The sequence below is a fragment of the Oncorhynchus masou genome, chromosome 32 (assembly GCF_036934945.1).
Source record: "Oncorhynchus masou masou isolate Uvic2021 chromosome 32, UVic_Omas_1.1, whole genome shotgun sequence".
Lineage (NCBI taxonomy): Eukaryota > Metazoa > Chordata > Actinopteri > Salmoniformes > Salmonidae > Oncorhynchus > Oncorhynchus masou.
Window position 1 is genome coordinate 44,054,663 of NC_088243.1, and position 24,703 is coordinate 44,079,365.

The following is a 24,703-nucleotide window of genomic DNA, read 5'->3' on the forward strand; positions in this document are numbered from 1 at the left end:
AATTAGCAACTTCGTTAAAAAAAAGTTTTTGCTGCACTTATTCAATTGCCACTTTATGAATAAAGCACGAGGGGAATTCCATCAGGCAGTACCCCTGTGGTGCCTCCTCCCAGACTGTGCCATCCCATCCAGCAGTATACTCATTCCCCATCTTCTACAATTACACGTCATGAGACTCAGAGACTGCCTTTTCCAATCACTGCCCACCAGGTCCAGCTAGGTCCCCTTATCATCTTTGCCTTGTCCAGCGAGTGATGGTGCCGATACCCAGGGAGCAAACCAAGCGTGCGGGCCAGCTACTCAGTCCTCAGCAGCTCCATGTGGCGTCATGTAAACGGTCAAGAGCTTTCCCCAAAACAATTCCCCGAATTGGGTGTGTGGGGGGGGGGGGGGATTAAAGCATTAAGGGAAATGGGATATAACATGGATCTGCTACTCTTCTCTCCCTCCCAGAAGGCTGTTGTAATGCGTTCATTTTGAGGGTGATGGGTGGGGGTAGATACAGGGAGTACGGGCTAGGTTAGCAGGCCATGCCAAGCCAGAGTCGGCCCATGTGGCAGGAGACTGAGGAGCAGCCGGGAGCAACCTGTGGATGTGGCGTAGTCCCCTTGCAGTTATCCTGTCATGTGTATCTAAGTGATTATCAGGGAGGGCAGCGGGCAGCTTCGTCCAATCAGGACTATTATCCTCCCGGCCCCACGGATGATTAGAGTGATTGAGGAGGGAGAGTGGAGAGAGAAGAACTCACTGTAAAAATGGGATTACGGGTACAAATGGGACTGTGGCTCGTATGTGTGTGTCTAGTGTGTGCGTCTGTGTGTGTGTGTGGACCCATTGTGACCAAGTCCAGCTAAAACACTCAGCATGTAATCAAAGCTGGGATTTGTGTCGTTCACTGTACCTGGAGTGAAAATATGCAGGCCTATTTTCCCATCCCCTTTACGGTTGTTGCTTATACAAGTTTTTATTATTAGTTAATGGTTTCTGTATTAGTTTTTATTTTCGAGAGAGCACTAGTAATGTCCCACTTCTGCCACCTTGGGTCTAGCACAAAGTGATAACCATTAGCAAACTCAGTTGCCACTGACTGTGTGGAGTTAGTTATCCAAAAGAGTGGCTATGTTTGTCCCTGTTATTGTCCTTGTACTTTCATCTAACTACTACCTCAGTTTTGTCTGTGGAGAAGTTTCAGTGATATATACTGATCTAGCTTCATGAATAACACATTGCATGGATCTCTTGGCCTCAAATTTCTAACTTCTCCTGTATCCAAGACATGTTGTAGTCAGAGTTAGAGTGCCAGAGTCATACCATGATGACTGAAACAAAAGTTAACGGGCTGTCATATTCTGTCTGCTTGTATGATTTGAGCAGCACATAACCACACACAGACTGCCTGGCCCTTTTCAAGCACTGATAGAGTGTCACATAAAAATAAAATATTTCAGATCGCTCAATCCCCTAGCCTTCAATCCAAGTTATTCAGTTTGGATTGCAGGCTCCATGAACACACAAACCAATTGTGTGCTTCTCCTTTCTCTGATGTTGTGTTCTCCTATTCGAATCCCACACAACACATCTTTCCATATGTTAATAAATACTTAAGGCAAGGGACAATACTGCCCCCTTTGGATTAATTGCATGCCCATAGTAAACTGAAAAAAAATCTGTCCAAAATTGCTAATATATGCATATAATAATAATTATTGGATAGAAAACACTCTAAAGCTTCTAAAACCGTTTGAATTATGTCTGTAAGTATAGCAGAACTCACAGGGCAGCCAATCTCCCAAACTAGTTTTGGAAACCTGAAAGTTGGAGCAACTTTGACATCATCGCCCCCACCCTTCCCAACCAGCTATGGATCTGGAAACACTTTCTATGTCTTCCACTAGATGTCCTCATTCAGTAGAGCGTTTAATTGTGCAAATCCCGCGAGCTTTGACCCTTTGGGAGGCAAAAGAGTGGGTGTCGCGAGAAAATACATGCGCGTTAGGGCGCGAATTGGACACAGACCTTCCTCTGTTCCAGCTTGCCTGAGAAGAATTGCTTTTGTCCTGTTGAATCGCCAACTGTTTTGTACGTTTATAACATCCTAAAGCTTGATTCTGCACTTAGTTTGACCAGTTTAGTCGACATATAATATGTAATGTTGAAGTTATGATGCGCAACTGTTCGGGACCAGAAGTAATTTTGGATGCATTTCAGCTGAAAGTGGTAGCAGATGCTAATACACACGAAACAAATAACTGAAACAAAACGATGTATTGGGTAAGTATGACTCCTTCCACTACATTCTGATCAAATACCATCAAAGGTAAGGGAATATTTATGTTGTAATTTTGTATTTCTGTTGACTCCAACATAGCGGAGAAATATTGCTTTTGTCTGAGCGCCGCCTCAGATTATTGCATAGTGAACGATTTCTGTAACGTTAAAAATAAATGTGACACAGCGGTTGCATTAAGAAGCAGTGTATCTTTCTAACTATATGTAGAACATGTATATTTAGTCAAAGTTTATGATGTGTATTTCTGTTATCTGGCGGAGCTATCTATAATTTCTCCGGACATTTTTGAGGATTTTCTGAACATGGCGTCAATGTAAACGGAGATTTATGGATATAAATTGCATATTATTGAAAAAAAACAAATGTACTGTGTAACATGCCCTATTACTGTCATCTGATGAAGATTTTCAAAAGGTTAGTGAATTATTTTTCTTTGATTCCTGCGTTTGTGATTGCATCTTTTGTTCGGCAAAATGGCTGCATATTGTCTGTGTCTTTGTGGTGGTTTGACATAAATAAGTGCTATGTTTTCGATGTAAAACATTTTAGAAATCTGACTCACTGGGTAGATGAACAAAGTGTTTCTCTTTCATTTGAGCTATTAGACTTGTTAATGTGTGGAGGTTAAGTATTTCGAAGAATATTTTTGCATTCTGTGCGCCACCGTTTGAGTTGAACGGGGGGGGGGGGTGGTACCCCTTGGGGAACCTGTACCGTTAACAAGTTTTAAACCCTGAGCATATGCCACCCCCCGAACATGGAAATGGCTTTAATTAAGTTGCATGACAGAAACTAAAAAAAGAAGCTCCCACGCTGAGGTCTGTCCAACGCTGGTCCGACCAAGCTGACTCCACACTCCAAGACTGCTTCCATCACGCGGACTGGGACATGTTTTGTATTGCGTCAGATAACAACATTGACGAATACGCTGATTCGGTGTGCGAGTTCATTAGAATGTGCGTTGAAGATGTCGTTCCCATAGCAACAATTAAAACATTCCCTAACCAGAAACCGTGGATTGATGGCAGCATTCGCGTGAAACTGAAAGCGCGAACCACTGCTTTCAATCAGGGCAAGGTGTCTGGTAACATGACTGAATACAAACAGTGCAGCTATTCCCTCCGCAAGGCTATCAAACAAGCTAAGCGTCAGTACAGAGACAAAGTAGAATCTCAATTCAACGGCTCAGACACAAGAGGCATGTGGCAGGGTCTACAGTCAATCACGGACTACAGGAAGAAATCCAGCCCAGTCACGGACCAGGATGTCTTGCTCCCAGGCAGAATAAATAACTTTTTTGCCCGCTTTGAGGACAATACAGTGCCACTGACACGGCCTGCAACGGAAACATGCGGTCTCTCCTTCACTGCAGCCGAGGTGAGTAAAACATTTAAACGTGTTAACCCTCGCAAGGCTGCAGGCCCAGACGGCAACCCCAGCCGCGCCCTCAGAGCATGCGCAGACTAGCTGGCTGGTGTGTTTACGGACATATTCAATCAATCCCTATACCAGTCTGCTGTTCCCACATGCTTCAAGAGGGCCACCATTGTTCCTGTTCCCAAGAAATCTAAGGTAACTGAGCTAAACGACTACCGCCCCGTAGCACTCACTTCCGTCATCATGAAGTGCTTTGAGAGACTAGTCAAGGACCATATCACCTCCACCCTACCTGACACCCTAGACCCACTCCAATTTGCTTACCGCCCAAATAGGTCCACAGACGATGCAATCTCAACCACACTGCACACTGCCCTAACCCATCTGGACAAGAGGAATACCTATGTGAGAATGCTGTTCATCGACTACAGCTCGGCATTCAACACCATAGTACCCTCCAAGCTCGTCATCAAGCTCGAGACCCTGGGTCTCGACCCCGCCCTGTGCAACTGGGTACTGGACTTCCTGACGGGCCGCCCCCAGGTGGTGAGGGTAGGTAACAACATCTCCTCCCCGCTGATCCTCAACACTGGGGCCCCACAAAGGTGCGTTCTGAGCCCTCTCCTGTACTCCCTGTTCACCCACGACTGCGTGGCCATGCACGCCTCCAACTCAATCATCAAGTTTGCGGACGACACAACAGTGGTAGGCTTGATTACCAACAACGACGAGACGGCCTACAGGGAGGAGGTGAGGGCCCTCGGAGTGTGGTGTCAGGAAAATAACCTCACACTCAACGTCAACAAAACTAAGGAGATGATTGTGGACTTCAGGAAACAGCAGAGGGAACACCCCCCTATCCATTACATTTACATTTACATTTAAGTCATTTAGCAGACGCTCTTATCCAGAGCGACTTACAAATTGGTGAATTCACATCGATGGAACAGTAGTGGAGAGAGTAGCAAGTTTTAAGTTCCTCGGCATACACATCACAGACAAACTGAATTGGTCCACTCACACAGACAGCATCGTGAAGAAGGCGCAGCAGCGCCTCTTCAACCTCAGGAGGCTGAAGAAATTCGGCTTGTCACCAAAAGCACTCACAAACTTCTACAGATGCACAATCGAGAGCATCCTGGCGGGCTGTATCACCGCCTGGTACGGCAACTGCTCCGCCCTCAACCGTAAGGCTCTACAGAGGGTAGTGAGGTCTGCACAACGCATCACCGGGGGCAAACTACCTGCCCTCCAGGACACCTACACCACCCGATGTTACAGGAAGGCCATAAAGATCATCAAGGACATCAACCACCCGAGCCACTGCCTGTTCACCCCGCTATCATCCAGAAGGCGAGGTCAGTACAGGTGCATCAAAGCTGGGACCGAGAGACTGAAAAACAGCTTCTATCTCAAGGCCATCAGACTGTTAAACAGCCACCACTAACATTGAGTGGCTGCTGCCAACACACTGACACTGACTCAACTCCAGCCACTTTAATAATGGGAATTGATGGGAAAAAATGTAAATATATCACTAGCCACTTTAAACAATGCTACCTTATATAATGTTACTTACCCTACATTATTCATCTCATATGCATACGTATATACTGTACTCTTTATCATCGACTGCATTCTTATGTAATACATGTATCACTAGCCACTTTAACTATGTCACTTTGTTTACATGCTCATCTCATATGTATATACTGTACTCGATACCATCTACTGTATCTTGCCTATGCTGCTCTGTACCATCACTCATTCATATATCCTTATGTACATATTCTTTATCCCCTTACACTGTGTATAAGACAGTAGTTTAGGAATTGTTAGTTAGATTACTTGTTGGTTATTACTGCATTGCCGGAACTAGAAGCACAAGCATTTCGCTACACTCGCATTAACATCTGCTAACCATGTGTATGTGACAATTAAAATTTGATTTGATTTGATTTATGATGGGAACTCATGTCCTTGTCATACTATGGGGGCATATTTTGGTGATGCACGCCACAGAAAAGACTGACATAACAAGACGGCCATATATTAGCAGAGTCATGTGGGGGGTAAAAGAGACTCATTCTCTAAAAACTGAAAATAGAAATGTAGGCCAGGGTACATCAGTCAGCTGGTACACAGGAAGAAGAATGCTTTCTTTTTGTCCTTTGTTGTGCGATCCGATGGAATAGCCTTAACCTTTAGCTCGTTAGCTATTTTGGACCTATGCATTTAAATTAGTATAACTGATTGTTGTGTGCTTTCTGTGCTCCCCCCCCCCCCCACAGTGGAAAACATATTATGTAGTATGAGTAAAAATGTATCTATTCCCGGCTCGTAAAGTTTTCTTATGTTCCGTAATGGCCTCCCAATACTCATTCTAAACATTAAATCCATTCATTTCTTACAGCACATTTCAAACACATTGCACCGAAGCACTCTACACAATGGTAGGCTGCCTGTGCAGAATAGGAGAAAATTGCATTCCTTCCAGAGCTACTTGGGGGATTGCAAGTGTAGATCATTGAAGCTCTGTGATATTGATGGCTTCTGTTTTGCCTGTTCGGGGGGGGGGGGGGGGGGAGTAATGGAAATGTCCCAGCTCAACGGTCTCCCATGCACAACTGTGTGAAGTCAAATAAGATTAAAAAAATATAATTCTCTCCCTTTTCAGATATGTATAATATCTTTGGTTTATTGCATAAATTGTGGGCCTCTCAAATCTGCTTTACATCTGTCGGGGAGATAATTGCACACAGGCATTGCTGTGTGGAGTTGTTGGGTACTTTTTGGTTTCTTTCTCTCTCACATTCCAGTGTCAATGTTATATGTGAATCCGTAGCAGAGACAATTTTTCCTAACCATGTGACTTGACCCCCAAAATAAAATAGAAATGTAAACATTAATGAAGACACTAGCCAGCTTCACATTTGCTAGAAAAAAGTGATGCAGTATCTAATCAACTTAAACTAAGGGATTTGTTTTGCTCCACAGTTAGGCAAGCTAGATTACTTAGTTACTTAGTTAGCTAGATAAAGTTGTTTACAGTTAATGAGCCACTGCTCGCTAGCTACCATGTCCCCAGTTGTGTTTATACACTGAACAAAAATCTAAATGCAACATGTAAAGTGCTGGGCCCATGTTGAGCTGAAATAAAAGATCTCAGAAATGATCCATATGCACAAAAAGCTTATTTCTCTCAAATGTTGTGCTCAAATTTTATCCTTTGTCAAGATAATCCATCCACCTGACAGGTGTGGCATATTAAGAAGCTAATTAAACAGCATGATCATTACACAGGTGCACCTTGTGCTGGGGACAATAAAAGGCCACTCTAAAATGTGCTATTTTGTCATGCAACACAATGCCACAGATGTCTCAAACTTTTTGAGGGAGGAAAACTCATTCTGATTGGCTGGGCCTCGCTCCAGAATGGGTGGGCCTATGTCCTACCAGGCCAACCCATGGCTGCTCCCCTGCCAAGTCATGTGAAATCCATAGATTAGGGCCTAATGAATTTATTTCAACATAAATGCTGTATGGCCAATGCAGATGTCGGAATGACCATGCGGGGCCTTTAAAGGTGTCAACATGTTTGAGCTGTGACCTTTGCATACACTGTAAACCCCAATGGCTGTCATTACTCAACTTTTGTTGAAACCTGTTGCAAGTACAGTTACTTGAAGTGATTTTGTAGTCATTTCTCAAACAGATAGTCACTGATTTAAATTATATCCACTTAAACATTTTGAGTAAGTCAAATGTACATTAAACTTGAAACTCATTGTTAATTAAATGCAACAAATATTAGTGATGAGACATTAATATTAAGTTCATTGAACTTCAAATACTTACATTTTGTAATTCAATATTTTGGTGTCACATGAAAATAAGTACAAAATATATTTTTCAATCGTGCAATAAGCTTGGTAATTTGTTTACCCAAATACAAAGAATAAAGCCAGGTTAACTGGTTAATTACTTAGCATTTAAATCTGCATAAATGAACATTTTAAAGTATCGTAGTTTCAATAAGCATGTAGAACTTACCTAATTAAAAAAAATATCTATCTGAAATAATGTTTGTATAAATAACATGAAAAAATACTTTTGCTTTTTAAGTAGACAACCTGATAAGAGCAATTTGAAAATCAAAATTATTAAGTTTATTGAACATTTATTTATTGTTTTGTGTTACTTTATTATTTGGGGTACAAATTTAGCATATTTCTGGCTTAAGTAGATGAAGGAAGTAAATCAACACAATTATGTACTGCAATGTCATTGGGACTTTCTCATCAATAATGGAACATTTTCCTTAAATTGAAGAAAAAAAACAACTTTGTCCTAGTAGACAGCCCATTTTAGACCTCCTAAAACGAACATGTAAAAACACCAAACTGGTGTGACTTGCAGACTGAACTATTATATTTCTGACCTAAAAAAAAGCACCCACTCTGTAATCTCGTGTAAAAAAAATGTGGGTAAAGTACCAGTTGACAACGACCGTTGTCGTTGCAGTATTCAACTGCCTGTGTGTTGTACATGTTTTCAGTGAAATTGCAGTCCGTCATTATGGACTTCAGAACTTAAATATGTTTTGGATTTAACACCAAGAACTTGAATTCAGTTGAGTGACAAAAATATATATTAATAAAACAAATATTATGCAGCACATGCATTAATGAAATGGCCCAGCAAAAGCTGTTCCTCCCTGGAGAGGAAAATCGACATTGCCAAGTTAGAAAGACCCAATTTTCTTTCAAAGTACAGTTGAAGTCGGAAGTTTACATGCACCTTAGCCAACTACATTTAAACTCAGTTTTTCACAATTCCTGACATTTTAATCCTAGTAAAATTCCCAGTCTTAGGTCAGTTAGGGTAACCACTTTATTTTAAGAATGTGAAATGTCACAATAATCGTAGAGAAAAGGATTTATTTCAGCTTTTCTGTCATCACATTCTCAGTGGGTCAAAAGTTTACATACACTCAATTAGTATTTGGTAGCATTGCCTTTAAATTGTTTAACTTGCATCAAACGTTTCGGGTAGCCTTCCACAAGCTTCCCACAATAAATTGGGTGAATTGTGGCCCATTCCTCCTGACAGAGCTGTTGTAACTGAGTAAGGTTTGTAGGCCTCCTTGCTCGCACACGCTTTTTCAGATCTGCCCACAAATGTTCTATAGGATTGAGGTCAAGGCTTTGTGATGGCCACTCCAATACCTTGACTTTGTTGTCCTTAAGCCATTTTTCCACAACTTTGGAAGTATGCTTGGGGTCATTGTCCATTTAGAAGACCCATTTGCGACCAAGCTTTAACTTCCTGACTGATGTCTTGAGATGTTGCTTCAATATACCCACATAATTTTACGTCCTCATGATGCCATCTATTTTGTGAAGTGCACAAGTCCCTCCTGCAGCAAAGCACCCCCACAACATGATGCTGCCACCCCTGTGCTTCACTGTTGGGATGGTGTTCTTTGTCTTGCAAGCCTCCCTCTTTTTCCTACAAACATAACAATGGGCAAACAGTTCTATTTTTGTTTCATCAGACCAGAGGACATTTCAGTACGATCTTTGTACCCATGTGCAGTTGCAAACCGTAGTCTGGCTTTTTTATGGCGGTTTTGGAGCAGTGGCTTCCTCCTTGCTGAGTGGCCTTTCAGGTTATGTGGATATAGGTCTCATTTTACTGTATTTCTAGATACTTTTGTACCTGTTTCCTCCAGCATCTTCACAAGGTCCTTTGCTGTTGTTCTGGGATTGATTTTCACTTTTCGCACCTAAGTACGTTCACAGAACATGTCTCCTTCCTGAGAGGTATGATGGCTGCGTGGTTTCATGATGTTTATACTTGCATACTATTGTTTGTACAGATGAACGTGGTACCTTCAGGCGTTTGGAAATTGCTCCCAAGGAGGAACCAGACTTGTGGAGGTCTACAATTGTGGAGGTCTTGGCTGATTTATTTTTGATTTTCCCATGTCAAGCAAAGAGGCATTGAGTTTGAAGGTAGGCCTTGAAATACATCCACAGGTACACCTCCAATTTACCCAAACGATGTCAATTAGCCTATCAGGAGATTCTACAGCATTGACATTTTCTGGAATTCTCCAATATGTTTAAAGGCACAGTCAACATAGATTATGTAAACTTCTGACCAACTGGAATTGTGATACAGTGAATTATAAGTGAAATAATCTTTCTGTAAACAATTGCTGGAAAAATACTTGTCATTCATAAAGCAGATGTCCTAACTGACTTGCTGAAACTATAGTTTGTTAACAAGACATTTGTGGAGTGGTTGAAAAACGAGTTTTAATGACTCCAACCTAAGTGAATGTAAACTTCTGACTTCAACTGTAGTTCTGACACATACAAGGGTATATTTAGCAAGCACATGCAATGTACCATGTCTTTTATAGTTGTTAAAGGAGGTGTGCTTTCAATCAGTCACCATCTTAATTCAGAAGCACTTTCTGTATGAAGTCAAACATGTTCTTTATGCATTTTAGGTATTCCTTTTGGAGAGAGTACAGTAGTCCATATAAACACATAATATCAGGCCAACAGTTGGTGATTATAAGGATTGCCACAACTGCCTAGACTGTTAAACCATGCTTGTTAACCCACTGTGCAAGTTTTGAACACTTCAATGTCGTCCTCTTGGAGTAAAGCTGGTAGATATTTGAGGATAAGCTGTTCAGAAATATGAGAAATTTGTTGAGGAGATGATTAGAGAAGAACAGAACGAGCTTTGAATCCTTAGTTTTGAGAAATACCGTTTTGTGGCCTCTACTTATTTTTTTTTAGTGATGCCATTCATTCTTTAATCAATGATTTAGCAATGTTTCATTGTAACTACCACATGTGAACACAGATTGAATAGCTGTCTTCAAGATATCTACCATCTTTACTCCAAGAGGATGACTCTGAATTGTTCAAAACATGCATGTTTTTAAATAAAAACCCTGCAGCGATTTGAATGAACATTCCAAAAATGTATATATGAAGGCTAACCTTCTCTGTCTGTTGTAACGGATATTGCAATAGCACAAGCAAGATGCAGTCTACACATTGCATTGGGGCAAAAACAATTAGCGTTTTGTGTGATGATTTTAATCTTTATATTTATGCTGCTATATAGCCAGCAGTCTGCCTCCTGTTTAACCAAAGTTTTCAATTATGAAAAAAATAACATTACATTGATATTGACTGCCTGTCTGTATTTCTTGTTTGATATGCTGCATAGGCTTCATACAGCTTGCCTAAACATGAACATGAAATTGCTAGACTGCCTGATTGTGTCGTACTTATGTTTGTAATAGCCTATTGTTACAACAGACAGAGAGAACTAAGTTTGTTCAAACTGTTTTGTGTACAAATGGAGTCACGGAGTGGAGTCACGGAGTCTGAAAGGTGTAGGTAGGCTAGTGGACCTTCGTGCTGAAATCTCTATATTTAGCAATGTATCCCTGGATATGGCTAGCAAGCGGTCTGTGTGTTGTTCTAACATGAATTGTCGGAGTTTCTGGTTTGTGATAAAGTGATAATCTGCACAAAACTGTAACATAGAAACACACACAACACTGTAGTAAATACAATACCAATACTACACAGACAGACACTTAGGCTATGGACTTACAGCCAGTAGCCAATATGAACCTTTAGCGCACACATTTGTCAGCTTAAATTCCACTTTTTTTATTCTGTATCACTCAACTCTCATTTATAATTAGTATTGTTTATAATAAGAGTGATATAGATAGGTCTGTTTGTATTGTTAATGTGTTGCTGTAGTCATTGAGGGATCAGAGGAACAAATAGGCCTAGAATGTGCACAATAAAATGATCAATATAGGCGATGTATCATAATTACCTGGAGAAATCTGACTTGCAATTTGATAACAAAGCTGCTGAACTTTGTTTTTAGCACTTGACACAAATGGAAAATGAAGCTTTCCTCTATCCATTTCGAGATATATCAAATGTTCTGTTTTTGTTTAATATAAAAAAAATGTTCTGACTGAGTCTGGCTTTAATCGGTAATGGTTGAGAATATTGCCTAATCAGTGGCAGGAGAAATAGCAGAGTTTACACTTCCATAGCATGGTCAGGGCGACGCTGTGAATTGGAGATATTAAATTATTGTTTGTCTGCAAAAGAAGGAAAACATTTCAGGAACATTTTCAAGCTAAAGGCCCAATCCAGAGAGTCTGAGAGTAATTTTGAAGTATTACAACAAAAATATTATTATACAGACTTTCCAAATGGCTTCTGTTGTAGACCCACATCCTCTCTGCTTCTTCTCTGTCAAAATAATTATTTCCCCATTCATTTTCCCTGTAGGAATGGCTGAACAAACCAGAGGTAAATCATTGGGGCGTCAGGGTAGCCTAGTGGTGAGAGTTGGACTAGTAACCGGAAGGTTGCAAGTTCAAATCCCCGAGCTGACCTACTATTCAACATTTGAGGTGCAACTGTTCATTTGTGTTTGTGCATTGTTTTAAAAACAATACACTTCAAATACAGAACATTCAAATACTGTAGCTAACTGTTTTGAGGAATTAGCTAGCTAACTCTGAGTGATTGAAGAACCACTTGTCAAAAACAGTGGAATTGTCCTTCAATGTTAATCATTTTCCTCCGTTGTTTTTTAGGCCAAACAAATCACAGTATCTAAAAATAGCTAGCTAGCTGGTCAGCTTAGCTTACATTTCTCAAAACTTCGTTGCAGCAAACTGTTAGAGAGAATATGGGTAAAGTTAGCTAGCTCGTACTGTTACGACTTCTAGGAATGGTGAGTGGAGGAGTCAAGCGCAGAGAGCAGGTAATTCCGTAAGTGGATATTTTATTCCAAAGAAAGTGGAGACATGGACATGCAAAACACAAGGGCGCATGAAACAACCCGTCCAAAATACAAAGGACTAAAACTGTCCGGGAAAATATAGATCACACTAATACACCAAAACCAAATAACAGAGAACAAGCCCGCACAATACCCAGCGGGCCTAGTGCCCTTAAGTAGCCAACAAACAAACACTGACTCAAAGCAGGTGTACCCAATTAAACCCAATAAACAGAAACAAACGGAAAGGGAATAGATGGCAGCTAATAGGCCGGCGACGCCGCCCGAACAGGAAGAGGCACCATCTTCGGCGAGATTCGTGACAGTACCCCCCCCCGACGCACGGCTCCCGCAGCACGCCAACCCCGGCCTCGAGGACGACCCGGAGGACGAGGCACGGGGCGATCCGGGTGGAGGTGGTGGAAATCCCTCAAGAGGGAAGGATCTAAAATGTCCCTCCCCGGTACCCAGCACCTCTACTCCGGACCGTACCCCTCCCAGTCCACGGGGTACTGCAGGCCCCTCGCCCGGCGTCTCGAATCCAGAATAGCTCGTACTGTGTACGCCGGGGACCCCTCGATGTCCAGGGGGGCGGAGGGACCTCCGGTACCTCACCGTCCTGTAGGGGACCAGCTACCACCGGCCTGAGGAGAGACACATGAAATGAGGGGTTGATGCGATAGGAAGAGGGACGTTGCAATCTGTAACACACCTTGTTTATCCTCCTCAGGACTTTAAATTGCCCCACACAATGCGGCCCCAGCTTCCGGCAGGGCAGGCGGAGGGGCAGGTTTCGGGTCGAGAGCCAGACCCTGTCCCCTGGTGCGAACACCAGGTCCTCACTGTGGTGGGGGTCGGCGTTTCTCTTCTGCCGTTCACTGGCCTGCCTGAAAGAATCCTGGACTGCCCGCCAGGTCTCTCTAGAGCGCTGTACCCACTCCTCCACCGCAGGAGCTTCGGTCTGACTCTGATGCCACGGAGCCAGGACCGGCTGGTAGCCCAGTACGCATTCGAATGGCGACATATTCGTGGATGAATGACACAGTGAGTTCTGGGCCAACTCTTCCCACGGGACGTACCTCGCCCATTCTCCTGGCCGGTCCTGGCAATACGACCTCAGAAACCTACCCACTTCCTGGTTTACTCTCTCCACCTGCCCATTACTTTCGGGGTGATAACCAGAGGTAAGGCTGACGAGACCCCCAGACGCTCCATAAACGCCTTCCAAACCCGGGACGTGAACTGGGGACCCCGATCAGATACGAACCCCGTAGTGCCGGAAGACGTGGGTAAATAGAGCCTCTGCAGTCTGTAGGACCGTAGGGAGACAATGGGAGGAGACGGCAGGACTTAGAGAACCGATCCACAACGACCAGAACGGTAGTGTTCCCCTGAGATGGGAGAAGATCCGTAAGGAAATCTACCGAGAGATGGGACCATGGCCGTTGTGGAACCGGGAGGGGTTGTAACTTCCCTCTCGGCAGATGCCTAGGAGCCTTACTCTGAGCGCATACCGAACAGGAAGAGACATAGAGCTTCACATCCTTAGCTAAGGTGGGTCACCAGTATTTCCCCCTAAGACCCCGCACTGTCCTATCAATCCCCGGATGACCCGAAGACGGTAGTGTGTGAGCCCGCTAAATCAATTTATCACAGACACCAAGCGGCACGTACCTACGACTGGTCGGACACTGTGTAGGCCGCAGGTTCAACCCTCAACGCCCGCTCGATGTCCGCGTCCACCTCCCATACCACCGGGGCCACCAGCCGAGAGGCTGGAAGGATGGGAGTGGGTTCGATGGACCGGTCCTCGGTGTCATAGAGACGGGACAGCGTGTCTGCCTTAGTGTTAAGGGAACCTGGTCTATAAGAGATCGTAAATCTAAAGCGTGTGAAGATCATGGCCCACCTAGCCTGACGCGGATTCAGTCTCCTCGCTGCTCGAATATACTTCAGATTGCAGTGGTCAGTCCAGATGAGGAAAGGGTGTTTAGCCCACTCTAGCCAGTGTCTCCACACCTTCAGGGCCTTTACCATAGCTAGTAACTTCCGGTCCCCCACATCATAGTTCCGCTCCGCCGGACCCAGCTTCTTAGAAAAGAAAGCACAGGGACAGAGCTTCGGTGGCGTTCCCGAGCGCTGAGACAGCACGGCTCCAACCCCAGCCTCGGACGCATCCACCTCCACTATGAATGCTAACGAAGGGTCCGGATGCGCCAACACGGGAGCTTCAGTGAACAGTGCCTTCAACTGGTTGAAGGCTCCATTATCCTCTGCCGAACAGAAACAAACGGAAAGGAAATCGATGGCAGCTAATAGGCCGGCGACGACAACCGCAGAGCGCCGCCCGAACAGGAAGAGGCACCATCTTCGGCGAGATTCGTGACGAGTATCCCTTTTAATGTTACGTTAATGTTACAAACATTAACTACCCACTGGGCACAGACATCTGTTCAATGTCTATTTTTGATTTACATTTGGTTGAGTTGTCAACTAACGTGAATTCAACATGAAATCAACTAAAAATGGCACCATGATATTGGATTTAGGTAAAAATTTGGGTGAAAAAAATACATTCCCTTATGTTAATTACTTTTTTTGCAAATCAAGTCAGTTTTCCACATTGATTCAACGTCATCACATATAATTGTTTTGTTGAAATGACGTGGAAACAATGTTGATTCAAGCAGTTTTTGCCCCGTGGGTAATTACCTGGTACCGAGCCTACTAAAATGACTCTTGAACTTGTGGCAGGCAAGCAAGCTAGCTAGCTAACGAGCCTAGTGATGCTAGCTACCCATCATAGCTACAATATCATGCTAGCTAACTTGCCATGCTAAGCTAGCTACATTTACATTTAAGTCATTTGGCAGACGCTCTTATCCAGAGCGACTTACAAGTTGGTGAATTCACCTTATGACAACCAGTGGAACAGCCACTTTACAATAGTGCATCTAAATCATTTAAGGGGGGTGAGAAGGATTACTTTATCCTATCCTAGGTATTCCTTAAAGAGGTGGGGTTTCAGGTGTCTCCGGAAGGTGGTGATTGACTCCGCTGTCCTGGCGTCGTGAGGGAGTTTGTTCCACCATTGGGGGGCCAGAGCAGCGAACAGTTTTGACTGGGCTGAGCGGGAACTGTACTTCCTCAGTGGTAGGGAGGCGAGCAGGCCAGAGGTGGATGAACGCAGTGCCCTTGTTTGGGTGTAGGGCCTGATCAGAGCCTGGAGGTACTGCGGTGCCGTTCCCCTCACAGCTCCGTAGGCAAGCACCATGGTCTTGTAGCGGATGCGAGCTTCAACTGGAAGCCAGTGGAGAGAGCGGAGGAGCGGGGTGACGTGAGAGAACTTGGGAAGGTTGAACACCAGACGGGCTGCGGCGTTCTGGATGAGTTGTAGGGGTTTAATGGCACAGGCAGGGAGCCCAGCCAACAGCGAGTTGCAGTAATCCAGACGGGAGATGACAAGTGCCTGGATTAGGACCTGCGCCGCTTCCTGTGTGAGGCAGGGTCGTACTCTGCGGATGTTGTAGAGCATGAACCTACAGGAACGGGCCACCGCCTTGATGTTAGTTGAGAACGACAGGGTGTTGTCCAGGATCACGCCAAGGTTCTTAGCGCTCTGGGAGGAGGACACAATGGAGTTAGCTAGTTGTTGAAGCTGGCTGCATGGCCTGTCGTGGTATTTTGGCTGTATACCACAAACCCCTGAGGTGCCTTATTGCTATTATAAACTGGTTACCAACGTAATTAGAACAGTAAAACTACATGTTTTGTCATACCTGTTGTATATTGTCTCATATACCATGGCTTTCAGACAATCAGCATTCAGGCCTCGAACCAACCAGACTATAAAAAGTTGTATAAAGCGAACAAATTATTGAAATGGTTCTGCATACAAATTCAGTTTTCCTCCAGACAAAGTTGTCAAAACCTTGTACCGGCAACCTGTTTGTTTTTGCATAGCCCGCCTACTAAACGATGCTGTGAATGTGTATGAATAGCCCATGGTAGCACTGATGCAGAACAAAGAAGAAAGGAGCGTTAGGATCAAACAACAACGGTCATTGGCCTATACGCCCGTCTTCGTTCAGCGCAAAATGTTTAAATTAAAGGGTAGGGCTACATAAGAACCCAAAAATATTTAATAACTACATACATACATTAAAGTGTTATTTTATAGCTCAATGGTAAATACAAATTTATTTTACATGTATTTATCACCCTTGTAGAGTTGATTTGTCCAAATATATTTTGATATATCTTATTGGTTTTTCATGCCATTGCTTGCAGCACTCAAAGGTAACTAAGTACTTAAGTAGGCACATGTCCAATTTATCTGGGGACACTTTGTAAGCAATTTATAGGCCTACATGAAATGGGCCGTGGAATCACAGTATGGGCAGTTCCTCAGTTACCTAGTTTAGATCAAATAAATCATATACATGAATGATTGAAGGGTACAGTGTACTCGAAGTGTACCATCCGGGTACCATCCAGGTCAGATGCCAAGAAATATCACCGGAGAAATAGGACAGGAGTGACACTGACAGCACAGCAGAGGCGTAGGCAGAAATTGACTGGGTCAACATTTTCCAGCAAAAATACATAAATACACAGATATCAGTGGTGCATGGAGAAGTGGGTATATCCCAAATGGCCTGCCTGGTGAATAAAAGGCATCCTGTGTGAAAAAGTATATGAGAAACCGATTTAGGCTACTCTGAATGGCCCACAATCATGGCAATGTGAAATACATTCACCATGATATCAATAATGAAATAATATGCCTAGCCCTTATGGCTGATATGTTAGGCTAAGGAGCCAAATAAACACGGCGGTAAGAAAAGGAACATACTTATGTGGTGGTGCGTTACATTAAAACGGGATACTCAAGGAGGTTCTACACTTCACAGGAGCTGAAGGCTTGGATTCTAGTCACTGCTGATTCATTGCTGTATTGTTTGTTTTGCTAACGGAGATTTATGGGTTACAAAAAAAGGCCTAGGCTACATTCAATTCCTTGCACCATGGTTTCCACATATTTATACCCTAATATTACTATTCTTGTATAACTTTTCTAGGCTGTGGTCTTTGCCACATGATTTCTGTAAGGCTATTTCATTTATAGCCTGTCCCTAAAGTTATTTTATTGAGAAGCAAAATAAAGAGACTAGGCTAAACTGCAGAATTCATGAGACATGGGAATAAATGCAGAATTTTCGTTGTGAATGCGAATATCAGAAGTCAGAGAACAGAGTGGAGTGCAGAGCTGTCCGGTGCTGAAATCTTTGTAATTACCTACCCATGTGGTGCTGAATAGTATAGGCCTACAGTATACTATGGTTTCACACAAACACTTTTCAAGCCCATATTGACAAATATTTCACGTGATTTGTTTTTGTGTAGGCTACTTGCATGATTTTGCTATTGTACTACATAATTGATATGGCAATTACACTACATTACTTTGATATGCATCAGTGGGGATTAAGAAGTGAGAATACGAAATGCCCACTGAAAGAAAATGGGTGGCGTATACCTGTGTATAACCTCCATGACAACACTGCCGATCATATTTAAGTTGAAATGTGTGCAATCACATTGCATTATTTAACAAATCAAATCATCAAATCAAATTTTATTGGTCACATATACATATTTAGCAGTTGCCATTCCAGGCGGTGATACAGCCCGACAGGATGCTCTCAATTGTGCATCTGTAAAAGTGTTGTGCCTTCTTCACCACACTGTCTGTGTGGGTTGACCATTTCAGATCGTCAGTGATGTGTACGCCGTGGAACTTGAAGCTTTCCACCTTCTCTACTGCGGTCCCGTCAATGTGGTTAGGGGTGTGCTCCCCCTGCTTTTTCCTCATGTCCACGATCAGCTCCTTCGTTTTGTTGACGTTAAGGAAGAGGTTATTTTCCTGGCACCACTCCGCCAGGGCCACTCACCTCCTCCCAGTAGGCTGTCTTGTCATTGTTGGTAATCAGGCCTACTATGTTTGAGTTGGAGGCGTGTGTGGCCACGCAGTCATGGGGGAACAGGGAATACAAGAGAGGGCTGAGCACACTCCCTTGTGGGGCCCCTATGTTGAGGATCAGTGAAGTGGAGTGGTTGTTACCTACCCTCACCACCTAGGGGTGGTCCGTCAGGAAGTCCAAGACCCAGTTGCACTGGGCGGGGTTCAGACCCAGGGCCCCGAGCATGGAGGGTACTATGGTGATGAAGGCTGAGCTATAGTCAATGAACAGCATTCTTACATAGGTATTCCTGTTGTCCAGGTGGGATAGAGCAGTGTGCAGTGCAATGGCGATTGCATCGTCTGTCGATCTATTGGGGCGGTAAAAAAATTGAAGGGGGTCTAGGGTGTCAAGTAAGGTAGAGGTGATATGATCCTTAACTAGCCTCTCAAAGCACTTCCTGATGACAGAAGTGAGTGCTATAGGGCGATTAGTCATTTAGTTCAGTTACTTTTGCTTTCTTGGGTACAGGAACAATGGTATACATCTTGAAGTAAGTGGGGACAACAGACTGGGATAGGGAGAGTGGTGAATATATCCGTAAACACTCCAGCCAGCTGGTCTGCTGAACGCTCACTCATTCGGGAACAATTGCAATCAATATATATATTTACGCTCAGTGTGTCGTTGGGATCTCTGTTGAAAAGTTTTAAAAGTGTTGAAAAGTTTTGTTTCTGTTGGAGTGTCTGTCTGCCCTCTCTCTCTCTCTCTCTCTCTCTCTCTCTGTCGTGGTTAGAATGTATAGTTCAGAGTGACATTCATTCATGTCGTTATAGGATAGATGTTTTGGTGGTTGTCGGTCTTCGCGTTCAATGATACCGAATTCCTAGCTGCAGACTAGTAATTAATATCAAAGACTTGTTCTTATTCTGTCGGTATCGATAGTCTAAGAGTTTAACCGCGTGGCATGGTTACTAGATTCAGCCATCTACTCAAACCTTTGCTTATACTCAGGTCCATGGTCTCTACTCAAACCTTGTCCCTTTGTCCAGTGCAAAGGAGTGTGGTTTGCTAGCCTGGTCGTTGAAGCATGTCTCGTGAAGAAGCGTCCAATCCTTTTATCTATCTCTAACAAATGAGCCTTCCATAGTGGCCTCAGGCCACATTTGTGTGTACACATTTGACAGAAAACAGCATCCCTTGTCAAACTGTATTCCAGCCAAAAGAACTGTCCATTCCACTTCTATGAGAAACACAGCGATTTTCCATTTATCACTGTAGTGGGGAACACTCACATTTTTGGTTGTACAGGTGGTTCATCAACTGCAGACAAATCCGCAGGTGGACTCGTGATGACATGCTCACTGTGATGAGGCGGGGCTTGGTGATGGTGAGTTAGCTTGGCTGTGGAAGCTCAGCAGTATCCAACCTTTTCATAGGCTGACGACGACTCAGTGACAGATTGGGCTCTGCCGATGGAGGTAGTGGAGCAGGTGTTGTCTTCATCCTCCATCTGTGGCTTTTTGAAAAAGCACGAGTGATCTTTGTTTTGTCTTAACTTGTGACTAGCTTGCGCTAGTTTGCATCAGCAATGATTTTCAGTGGGTCAAAACAATTTGATAAATGTTTTTTATTGTCACATGCAGTGTTTCACAAGGTCAACCATAGTAGCACCACTGGAGCAAATTAGGGTTACGTGCCTTGCTCAAGGGCACATCGACAGATTTAATTGATTAATTGATTACATTTTTTATTTAAAAATATATTTTAAGCCATCCTGATTGGGTGGGCCAGTGTTCAATCTGGCAGGACCTCTGCCCGGCTTGACCCTGCCCTGGCCTAGTATCTGTAGCACAGCCAGCTGAGACACACTGACTGAGAGGGGGAGGGCAGGAGAGGAGATTTGGGTGAGAGGCAGAGACTGAATTAGACTTATTAGACCCCTTTCCACAACATAGGGCTGATCAGGGCCATCCATTATCCTCATTATTCATGCAATTGCATTTCCCCTAAAATTAAATGAATGTGGCTGCCTTCTCATCTTGTTGCCTCCAGAGATGATTTGTCAGCTGGTGTGTGGTCTCATTAAAACAATAGTGCCATCAACCCCGTTTAACGTTAATTTTAAATTGGCCCTGGACCTGCAAGCCCTGCTGTTAAAAACAATGTAGTGTGTCCCTGTTTCTGCTGTCTCTCGCATGCAACCACCAGGCTGATACCACCCATCTGATGTGCCTCAACCAGCATTCACCTGAGCAATGCAGTTACTCACTATATTCCCAGAAGAGCATGAGAGCACCTTTACTCCCAGGAGGGCCTGCATGGCCTCCCTCAATGCCCTCCAATCAACAGCACAGCATTATACCACAGCAGCCCCTTACACATATAGCCTTACACATCCCTGCAGGGGAGAAATATACACTATATTACCATAATTATTTGAACACCTGCTTGTCGAACATCTAATTCCAAAATCATGAGTAATAATATGGAGTTGGTCCCCCCTTTTGCTGCTGTAACAGCCTCCATTCTTCTGAGAAGGCTTTCCACTAGATGTTGGAACATTGCTGTGGGGACTTGCTTCCATTCAGCCACAAGAGCTGTGAGGTCGGGCACTGATGTTGGGCGAATAGGCCTCGCTCACAGTCGGTGTTCCAATTCATCCCAAAGATGTTCAATGGGGTTTAGGTGAGGGTTCTGTGCAGGCCAGTGAAATGCTTCCACACTGATCTCTGCAAACAATTTCTCTATGGATCTCGCTTTGTGCACAGGGGCAATGTCAAGCTGAAACAAGAAGGGCCTTCCCCAAGCTGTTGCCACAATGTTGGAAGCACAGAATCATCTAGAATGTAATTGGATGCTGTAGCTTTAAGATTTCCCTTCACTGGAACTAAGGAGCCAAACCATGAAAAACAGCCCCAGACCATTATTCCTCCTCCACCAAACTTTACAGTTGGCACTATGCATTGGGGCAGGTAGCATTCTCCTGGAATCCGCTAAACCCAGATCGTTGGACTGCCAGATGGTGACGCGTGATTCACCTCTCCAGCCAACGCTTGGCATTGAGCATTGGGATCTTAGGCTTGATGTTGCTTCCAGAGGCAGTTTGGAACTAAGTAGTGAGTGTTGCAAACGAAGACAGACAATTTGTATGCACTACGCACTTCAGAACTCAGCCGTCCCGTTCTGTGAGCTTGTATGGCCTACCACTTCGCTGGTGAGCCGTTGATGCTCCCAAGCGTTTCCATTTCACAATAACAGAACTTACAGTTGACCAAGGCATCTCAAGCAGGGCAGACATTTTACGAACTGACTTGTTGGAAAGGTGACATCCTATGACGGTGCCACGTTGAAAGTCACTGAGCTCTTCAGTAAGGCCATTCTACTGCCCATGATTTCCTTTGGAGATTGCATGGCTGTGTGCAACATTTTATACACCTGTCAGCAACGGGTGTTTCTAATTTGAAGGCCTCATACTTTTGTATACAGTACCAGTCAAAAGTTTGGACACACCTACTCATTCAAAGGTTGTTCTTTATTTGTACTATTTTCTACTATGTAGAACAATAGTGAAGACATCAAAACTATGAAATAACACATATGGAATCATGTAGTAACCAAAAAAGTGTTAAACAGATAAAAGATAAAATGTTAGCTATGGAGATTTGCAAATATGTTGCTACTGCACTCAATAATATTGGTGCTCTGAATTTATCCGGCGCTATCGTCAAAGGTCAGTGGGAAAAAGTTGTGATGGACTACTTTCTGGAGGACGATCTTGCCATGTTTGTATTTGTATTTATTATGGATCCCCATTAGCTGCTGCCAAAGCAGCAGATACTCTTCCTGGGGTCCAGCAAAGTTAAGGCAGTTTATACAATTTTAAATACATTTCAATACATTCATTCACAGATTTCACAACACGCTGTGTGCCCTCAGGCCCCTACTCCACCACTACCACATATCTACAGTACTAAATCCTTGTGTGTGTGTGTGTGTGTGTGTGTGTGTGTGTGTGTGTGTGTGTGTGTGTGTGTGTGTGTGTGTGTGTGTGTGTGTGTGTGTGTGTGTGTGCCGGAGGTGTGGACTCGAGTCACGTATATGAGGACTTTGACTTTAACACAAACTCGAATTTGACGAACATCAATAATTCGTGACTTAAGACTTGAGTCTTTTGACTCGAACTGACTTGATACCCTCCCCAAGCCCAAAAATAAGAAATGATGCTATAAAAAAAGTGTGCAGCACATCAACTCTTCATTTAACGAATTACAGTTTGAATCGGACAGCAGCCAATCAAATTGTGCCAGCTGAGAAAAAGTTGCAGGTGGCAATGCAGAGGAATGTTGGCAGGTGAATTCAGATGGAGCCCTTGGAAAGATGATACCCAATATTATTATTTTTGGATATAAAGACTACGCTGTATCAACAAAAAGCGGATTGCATCTTGCAAGACATGCGGGAAGAAAATGACAGACGGAGGTGCAACTTCGAACTTTGTTCGACATTTGAAGCTGCGCAAAGAACGGTATATCGTGGCTAATATGGCCGACAGCTGTATCATTCATAACTTTGCAAGTGTAGCAAGTTGGCTAACGTAACGTTAAATCAATGAGCATCCACGCAGTTAGTCAGTGTGGGAATGTGATTATTGCACCCAAGATTGAGCTACAACTGGCTAGGCAGTTGGTAGACTAAATCCTGCCTGATGTTACTGCTGTTCCTAAAGCTATTGACATATGTTAGCCTACTGTAACCACACACACAATGTTCCCCGGCCATCATTGAAAATAAGAATTTGTTCTTAACTGACTTGCCTAGTTAAATAAAGGTAACCTGTCACCTCACAACTGATTGGCTTAAATACATTAATTAAGAAGGAAAGAAATGCCACAAATGAACCTTTAACAAGGCACATCTGTTATTTGAAATGCATTCCAGGTGACTACCTCATGAAGCTGGTTGAGAGAAAGCCACGAGTGTGTGCAAGGCTGTCATCAAGGCAAAGGGTGGATTTAAGATTCTTCTACTTTGAAGAATCTTAAATCTAAAATATATTTAGATTTGTTTTTATCACTTTTTGGTTACTACATGATTCCATATGTGTTATTTCATAGTTTTGATGTCTTCACTATTATACTACTATGTAAGGGGGGGGCTTTACTTGGCTCATCGCGCTCTAGTGACTCCTTGTGGCAGACCAGGCACCTGCAAGCTGACTACGGTCGTCAGTTGAATGGTGTTTCCTCCAACATATTGGTGCGGCTGGTTTACAGTTAAGCAGGCGGCTGTTAAGAAGCGTGGTTTGGCGGGTTATGTTTTCTAGGATGCATGACTCAACCTTCGCCTCTCCCGAGCTCGTTGGGGAGTTGCAGCGATGTGACAATTGGGGAGAAAAAAAAACAATCTATTTGTTAAATTATAAATATATTTTTACATTAACTTAACGTGGAATTGTTCGGCATCACAGTGAACTGATTTATTGAAGTTATAGCAAATTATCAAATCATATTATGTTAAATCTACGTGTTTTTTATGTAATACACACAGTATTAATAAATTAAGCTAAAACTTAATCTTAAATCAAAAACACCATCAATATTTAATAATCAAAACATTTAAGTTAGTTACTTTTTTATTAATGTCAAGTTACTTGACTAACCTCTGATTAAGCAAATTATAATTTATATGTAATATTACCTTAATCTTTCTCAAAGTATTTGAGGCAAAAATGATTATAGTTTACAGTGTAGGCTATACTAGTTGAGTAGTGGCGACATACACTCCATCGCCGTTATAATCTACTGGGAATCCTAAATGTTCCAAGCGAGATTTAAACGATGATGGAGAATCGTTCTGGTTTATCTACCCCACCGCTCGTCATCGTACAGAACTAGTTCCTGGCAAAAGGACAGTTGAAAATGCGGCAATTAAGATTAGAATTTTTATTACAACATACATTCCTGAACAGCTACCGTCCTGTAGGTTTTTGCTTCAACGCTAATCTAGTGCACCTAATTCTAATAGTAAACTGGTTGTTAAGCTGAATCAGGTTAGTTACGACTGGGGTTGGTGTGAAAAGCTACAGGAGGGTAGCTCTCCAGGAATAGGGTTGGAGAGCCCTGAACTAGTTGTTTTAATGGAATAACCTGAAAATAAATTTCAGCTGAAATTTACTCATGAGGCATACAACACAGCGTAGGCATAGCCTATAGGCCTA

At 43.2% G+C, this 24,703-nt stretch overlaps 1 protein-coding gene across 1 annotated transcript in view; it reads left to right on the top strand.

Annotated features, from left to right (window-relative positions):
* The window catches only part of LOC135526114 (MAM domain-containing glycosylphosphatidylinositol anchor protein 2-like), a 233,339-nt gene that overhangs the window by 60,318 nt on the left and 148,318 nt on the right, over positions 1-24,703 (top strand). The window lies entirely within an intron of this gene.